This window comes from Pan troglodytes, chromosome Y, assembly GCF_028858775.2.
Source record: "Pan troglodytes isolate AG18354 chromosome Y, NHGRI_mPanTro3-v2.0_pri, whole genome shotgun sequence".
In the NCBI taxonomy this organism is placed as follows: Eukaryota; Metazoa; Chordata; class Mammalia; order Primates; family Hominidae; genus Pan; species Pan troglodytes.
In genome coordinates this window covers 9,026,133-9,034,126 of record NC_072422.2, presented here as the reverse complement: position 1 = coordinate 9,034,126, position 7,994 = coordinate 9,026,133, and the positions used below count along the sequence as shown (strand labels likewise).

At 46.5% G+C, this 7,994-nt stretch overlaps 1 pseudogene; it reads right to left on the bottom strand.

Moving 5' to 3' along the window:
• Positions 1-2,102: 2,102 nt before the first annotated feature.
• On the bottom strand, positions 2,103-7,720 carry LOC134809413 (tubulin beta-8 chain-like; annotated as a pseudogene).
• Between the last annotated feature and the right edge of the window lie 274 nt (positions 7,721-7,994).

The window sequence follows — 7,994 nt, the reverse complement described above, 5'->3', positions numbered from 1 at the left end:
AAAGATGATACAAATAAATGAAAAGACGTCATGTGTTTATTATGGATTGGAAGACAAAACCTTGTCAAGATGCCATTGTTATCAATAGTCATCCATGAATTCAATAAAATCACTATAAAAATTCCAATATTTGCAAAAATAGAAAAACCTATTCTAAAATTCAGATGAGATTTCAAAAAACCCCAAGTAGCCAAATCAATCTTAAAAACTAACAAAATTAGAGGAGTAACACCTCCTGGTTTCAAACTTACTGCAACGCTTCAGTACCCAAGACAATGTTGTACCGGCATAGAGACAGACAGAAAGACCAATGCAATAGAAATAAAGAACCAAAAAATAGGGTCATGATTTTTAACAAGGTAGTCAAAAGTATTCAATGGGAAAGGACAGTATTTTAAAAACGGTGTTAACAAAGGAATATTTACATGAAAAACAACGAAGTTCGACCCTTACTTTACACCACATAAAAAACTTAATTTAAAATAGACCAAACATCTAATTGTAAGTGCTAAAACTATAAAACCCTTAGAAAAAAAACATAGGAAAAGAGTTTCATAACATAGAATCTGGCAATAATTTCTTGGATATGTCAGTGAAAGCATAGACAACAACAAAAACAACAATACACAAAAATAACTTCATCATAGTGAAAAGCTTTTGTGTATCTGAGATACAATCAATAGATTGAAAATACAATTCACGGAGGGGGAGAAAATATTCACACGTTTATGTATTTCACAAGTAATTAATATCCAGGCTATATAAAGACCTCAGAAACAACAACAAAACAATCAAATTTAAACATGAGCAAAGGTTTTAAAATACACATTTCTTTAAAGAAGATATACAAATGACCAGTAAGCACAGTATAAGGAGCCCAGCATCAGTAATCATGAGACAAAAGTAAATCCAAACCACAATGTCATACCAACTGACACATGTAAGTATAGCTACCATCAAAAAAACCACCAGCAGCAAACTAAAACAAACAACAAAGCTCCAGAAAGCAGCAAATGCTGGATGTGGAGAAGCCAGGACTCCTGCACTCTGCTGGTGGGAAAGTAAGATGGCACAGCTACTGTGGAAAACAGTAATCACTATGTGATCCAGTAATTCGACATCTGGGCCTATACCCCAGAAAACTGAAAGTGGGAATTTGAACACCCATGTTGGTAGCAGCATTCAGAATAGCCAAAGGGTAGAAAAAGCCCAAAGGTCCATCTACAGATGAATGGATAAGCAAATGTGAGCCATACACACAATGACATATTATTCAGCATTAAAAAGAAAAGAAATTTTAATACATCTTACAACATAAACCTTGAAAAGATTAAAACAAAAAATGCAAATACTACATGATTTTCACTTTTATAACAAACCTACAATGGTTAAATTCATAGACACAAGAAGTGGGATGTGGTTTCCAGGGGATAGGGGGAAGGGAAACGGGAGCTATTGTTCTGTGGATACAGTGTTTCACTTTGGGATGATAAAACAGATTTGAAAATGGATAGCGGTGATAGTTGCACAGCAATGTATTTGTGCCTAATGTACTTAAATTTTCTATTACACATATTTTACCACAGTAAAAAATTAGCAAATATTTAAAAATCTATGTGTTTCTTTGAACTGTTTCTTTACATCCCTTGTCCATTTTTCAATTTGACTGCTAGTCTTTTAATAATTTAGGATATATATATATTATGTAAATTCGCTTTTTGTCTGTCACGTATGTTGCAGATCTATTTCCACAGTCTATGAGTCATTTGAAGTATTTTTCTCTCATAGAAAGTTTGAATTTTTATGGAGTCAACTGCATCAGTCTTCTATTCAAAGACTTATTTATGGGTATAGTCTTTCAGTTTAGGACGATAAAGAAGTTGTAGATACGGATTAAGGAGATGGTTTTACAACACTGTGAATATACCGAACTGTGCATTTAAACATGGAAAAAATAGTAAGTTCTATGTTATATATATTTTACCACCAAAAAAGGGTCAGGCTTAGATGTTTATAGGTTAGAGGTTTGTTGTACCTTTAACATTAATTCCCCTCCAGGGCTTTACTTTATAAAACACCCACAGAAGAAAAGTAGATACTGACTTCACAAATCTCATTACAAGTCCCACAGCAGAGGCTGCCTTGGAAAACAGAGGTGGAAAAAGTCACAGAAACTTGAGGTCAATGTGAGACCTCCCATCCCCTACTCAGAAATCAGATAAGGGAATGCATGCATGCAGGCTGAGCTGGATAGATGAGATGGGGTGGGCAGAACAGTCCTCCAATCAGCCTAGACCTTAAGTGCTCTCACGTGCTCTCAGGCATGTATCAAACCAAGAAAGCAGGCTAGGAGGATAACACATCTATCTTTATACAGGGAGCTATGAAATATCTGAGATGAGCAAGTGATTCACAAGGAGACAGAAGCAGTATGACCTTTACCCTGTGACCTGGTTCAATTATTTCAGGCTCTCATTAACCAGGAGAGCTCCTCTTTCTCTCAGAGGTAGGTAAACTTGAGGGGGTAAAGTAGGATTTGGGGATAATGGAAAAGAAAGCCTGGTAATATTTCTTCTATCTCTGTTTTAAATAAAAAGTAAAACATAAATGCCCTTTCTCAGGGCCCAAATGTTAGGCGAAAACAATGTTTGTCATCTCAGTACACACATGGTCATTTATTCTTTCCCTCTGCATGTAGTGCGCTTTTTCAGTTTATAATGTCCCTGATCCACTTGTCTCATACTAGCTGCAAACAAGGAAACTGAATGTCACACCAGGTGGCCAGCATTTCTGTGAACGGCAGAAACCGGGGCAGCCAAACAGCTGGCAGAGGCCAGCTAGTAAGTACCTGATGCCCACTCCGTAGAGGACTCCACACTTAAAAGACCAAATAAGCAAGTGTCAGGCTGACTCACTTGTTATCCCCCCAAATAAAAAAATAAAAATAATCCCTCCAGGGAAAGTGTGTGTGTACATGCCAAAGTACATGCACACAGCTACATGCAAAGGGGAAAGTCTGGGAAGGAAGAAAACCCACCCCTGAACACAAGTTACTTGTGGGGAAGGGGCAGGTGAAGCCAACTGTCAGCATTTCTTACCTTTTCAACAGATGAGCTTGCACGAATTTTGGTAATTTCTCATAAAAAAGGCAATTTTCACTCCTTGGGTGATCACCCAGGTCTTTCAAAACGGAGCCACCAACAACCACCTGTACCACTTGACAGGAAGCCAAATAATGGCTTCCATCAAAGCTCAGCCCTCACACCCACCTCCCAGTCCTGTCCCATGCAGGGGGGTACTGGACTGCTGGGGTCCAAGGGTCCAGGCCAAACCCAACCCACAGATTGTTGGTGAAACCAGCATGCATCCAAGGGCCTTTCCACAACTTGGGCCATGTGCTCACTGCATAAGTATGCCTGTGCTTGTTCCCCTAGGACAAAGACTCCCTTTTTTTACAGCTGGAAGGAGGGGTGGGGAGATTTCATGGTGTCCTGTACAGGTTGGATGTTAATCTGATGTGGTGCTCTTGGAGAAGCTTGCCTGAGTCAGGTGCTTTCTCATCCTGTGGTGTGTGCTTCCCCTTCAAGCTGCAGAAGTCCCTGAAGGTAAGTGCTAATGCAACCCCCATCTACTGGTGAGCAGAGGTCAGGTGATCTGCAGCCGTCCAAGCAGCTGCTAAGTGGCCAACAGGCTGGATCTGCGTCTCACTTGCAGAGGCCCTGCGTGGCTGCTGTGGCTGCCCTGAGACTCGTTCTGCCTCCTCTTCCTTCCACAGCTCTCCCAGCTTCTACCCACAGCTGTGCTCCAGGTGAGGAACACTTATGGATGCACCAGGGTGTAACTACTCAGACTTCTGCATGCAGAAGGGCCCCTGATCCATGCTGTTTCCATATCCAAGCCCAAACTTTTCTAGAGCTTCAGCAAATCCAAGCCCTCTGAATTCCCTGCAAGACCAAACTGAGCCCTACAACCCCTACTACACTGATTAGCTGCCAGCCCCTGCTCCCTCCTGGGCCCCTGTCTATAGTGTTCTGAAGTCCTACAAGAATGTTGAGTTCCTAAGCCAACTCTCACCCAAATAGGTAAACAACCAGGGGCCTCCAGGGGTAGAGAACCTACCCAGACAGGTTCTGCTGCCTGTAGACTTGATGTCCTTCCCCCACAACATGCCATGCTTGCCAGGCTGGAAGGGGGGTCTCCAGATACTTGGGAAATCTGGGCCTGTAGCTGGCATATGGAGAAGAGGCCTGGAAAAGCACCACTCCTCTCCATGAAGCCCCCAGATGGAACCAGGTAATTGGGAAATACATGGGTACCAAGCCTAATCCACATTCAGACCCGATGGGAACTGCAGCAGTGACTCGCCCTCTGTGCAACTCTGGGTGTACCACTTCAGAAGGACCATCTGACCCCATGTGTCACTGGAGATACTACATGTGGGCAGGTTCCAGTGGTTGCTTCAGCTGAACCTTCCCAACCAGGTCCACACAAAAACATTTCATATGGGGGCACACCTGGGTGGGCAAGCACACCCCTCAGAGAGTGAGAGCCACTGAGGAGGGCTGTCACAGAGGCCCCTTTTCCTGCTCTGAGAACAGGTTAAGGGAGTATGGGGGACCTCTGCCACCTCCTAGCTGCTTCCAGGAGCCACTTCTTTCAAGATGAGGCACTCTCCTGCTTGCCTGTTGCCATTTGGCTGCAAAAGGCCATTGTCAACATTCAGTGAAGAAAAAGAAAGGGGCCTCGCCTGTTTTCCCTGACACACCTGAGGCAGGTGGGTATGCCCAGGGTTCCTGCGGTAGAACCTGTACATCTGCCGACCCCCAGGCTATGCTGGCTTCATTTTATCTGTGTGATGAGGGTGGGGTGGGAATTACCGAGAGGTAATTACACAGGCCACCGACAAATTCTACAAGAGCTAGGTAGAAAAGCACTGTCTTGTCAGGCTGCCCAGCACCCAGCTCACACACACATCTCTTGACAGCTTCCCCAAAGCAGGCTTTGAAGTCCAGGCTCCCCAAGAAGCCTGGGGTGGAGACTCTGCCAGGCTAAAGGACCTATCCCCAAAGGTGCCACCCTCACCAGTCTCATCCTGACAATCTTGGATTATTTTTGCCCTGAAGTTTTGGAGTGGGAGACAGAGAGACAGCAGACAGTGTGTATTAACCACCTTTCCAGAGAGCATCAGCCCTCCAGACTGGGGCAGGTAAGACCTCCACTTGTGTGTTTTTCTCACTGATTGCCAGATGGGGGAAGCAGCACTTGTGAGCATCTGCCTGTCTCCCCAGGTCCTGTTCAGAAACCCCATCTTTGCCTTTGGAGAGACTGCCCCGAGCACACAGGCCCAGCAACCACCATCTATGGCCCCCAGGACCTAATAACCTTCTACATAGGGTTCAGTGCATGTGAGCAGACACTGGACTTGATTCCTGCCCAATAGTCCCTGCCAGATACCCCATGCCCACCTCATTAAGAGAATGAAGACACACGTTCACACCCAGTCCATCATGGTGATAGAGTGGCTGGGGTCCTACTTTCCCACCCTTCAATGCTGGTTCATAATCAGCTGTCTGACCACGTTCCTACCCTGAGGTAGGACTTTGGGACATTGTCCACCAGGGTCACTGACCACTTTTAAAGTTCCAGAAACAGAGGGCCAGCTATTCCCCTGGAAGTTTGCTACATGGGATAAGCCAAGGCTTGCCTTCAGGAACAGGTTTCCCATCACATAGCTGCCCAAGTCCCAGGGCATCCATACGTTCATGTGAATACTACTTGCCACATCCACAGCCCATGCCAACCCCTCCTGGAGCCAGCCGAATGCTTGTTACTGGGCATGTGATAAGCCCAGACAGCTTCAGCCTTGCAGGACAACTAAGGGCATCTAGCAGCAGTAGCCAGAGAGCCTAAAGAAAGAAGTTAGAGGTGAAACCAGATGTTATGAGAGTACTTTAGTAGGCAAAATCGCATACTATAAAAATGCTTTAAACTGCATCAGGAGAAGACGAGAAGACACAAATGAACAATTGCATAGTGACACAGGGCTGTCAGAACACCAAAAAGAATCCACATAGTTTCCATCCTTTCCCCAAGAAAAGGAAAGTTCTAGGCCACCTCCTCCTCAGCACACTCCTCAAACTCCTCCTCCTCAGCCTTGGCATCCTGGTACTGCTAATTTTCAGACACCAGGTCATTCATGTTGCTCTCAGCCTCAGTGAACTCCATCTCATCCAAGCCCTCGCCCGTGTACCAGTGGAGGAAGACCTTGCACTTGAACATTGCTGTAATCTCTTCTGAGACATGCTTGAAGATTTCCTGGATAACAATGCTGTTGCCCATGAAGGTGGCCAACATTTTTAGCCCCTGGGGTGGGATGTGACAGATGGCTGTTCTTACGTTGTGGGGGAGCCAGTCAGCAAAGTAGCTGCTGTTTTATTTTGAATGTTGAACATTTGTCCCTCCACCTCCCTCATGGGCATGCAACCCCTGAAAATGGCAGCCACCATTAGGTAGCAGCCATGACAGGGGCAGCCATCATATTCTTCGCATAAAACGTCTGCTGAGTAAGCTCAGCCACAGTCAGGGCCTGGTAATGCTGGCTGCCCCGGCTGGTCAGTGGGGCAAAGCCAGGCATGAAGAAATGCAGCCTGGGAAATGGGACCATGTTCCCAGACAGCTTCTGTAGGTCAGCATTCAGCTGACCTGGGAAGCCCAGGCACATGGTGACCCCACTCATGGTAGCAGATAACAGGTGGTTCATGTCACCATAGGTAGGTGTGGGCAGTTTTAGGGTTCTGGAATAGATGTCATATAGAGCTTCATTATCTATGCAAAAGGTCTTATCTGCATTTTCTATGAGTTGGTGGACTGACAGGGTGGCATTGTAGGGTTCCACCATGGTGTCTGACACCTTGGGCGAGGACAGGATGCTGAATGTGTTTATGATCCTGTCTGAATACTCCTCCCAGATCTTACTAACGAGAAGGGTACCCATCCCAGACGCAGTTCCCCTACCCAGGGAGTGGGTCAGCTGGAAACCCTGCAGGCATTCACAGCTCTCACATTCCTTTCAGACAATGTCCATCACTGACTCCATCAGCTCCGCACCTTCTGTATAGTGCCCCTTGGGCTTGTTTCCAGCCCCACACTGACCTGTAAGACAGTACAGTCAGTCACTTGAGTGCCAGGTGTATGGTCATCAGTGGTCACCACCACAATGCAAAATGGACCAAGTGTCACATGTGAGGTGAAAGCACCATTCATCCTTCAGGTGGAGCAAATGAAACCCCGTACCGCAGAGTTACAGGACAGCAGCCTCCCGTGTTAGAAATTAAGTCAGGACTCAAACCTCAGACATGCTAAGAGACCTCGCTGTAGGTGGCTCCTACCTATTTTCAGGGAAGAGAGTAGCCACGGCCCCAGCTCAGTTCCCTGCAGGGAGTTTATAACAGTAGCTCCTCACCTTGAGGAGACGCCTGGGGCTTCCTCCCAAAGCCCATTTAGGAGAGGCAGATTGAGCCACTGGGAGAATAGGAGGATGTTCAGAGGCCCTGGCTGCACAATTCCCACAGCTATGACCTTCGGGAACTACTAGATGAGCTGCTCCGGCTAAGGAGCCGCAACGCAGTCCTCACTCGCAGCTCACCAAAGATGAGGTTGTCGGCCTGAAGATCAGCCCGAAGGGCCCCGAGCGCAGAGAGTCCATGGTGACCGGCTCCAGGCCCACGAGCACAGCGCAGGGCACGTACCAGCCACCTGAGTGGGACAGGAGGGTATTAGCGAGGGGGAGGGCCGCCGTTCCCAGGATGGCGATCGGAGAAGGTCTGGGTTCTCACCGCTGGCCTCGTTGTAGTACACGTTGATGCGCTACAGCTGCAGGTTGCTCTCCCCGTGGTAGGTGCCAGCGGAGTCAATGGGATGTTCATCAGAGATCACCCCCCAGAACTACAAGAGATTAGTGGGGTCAGACAGACCAGGGCTGAGTCACGGAGGCC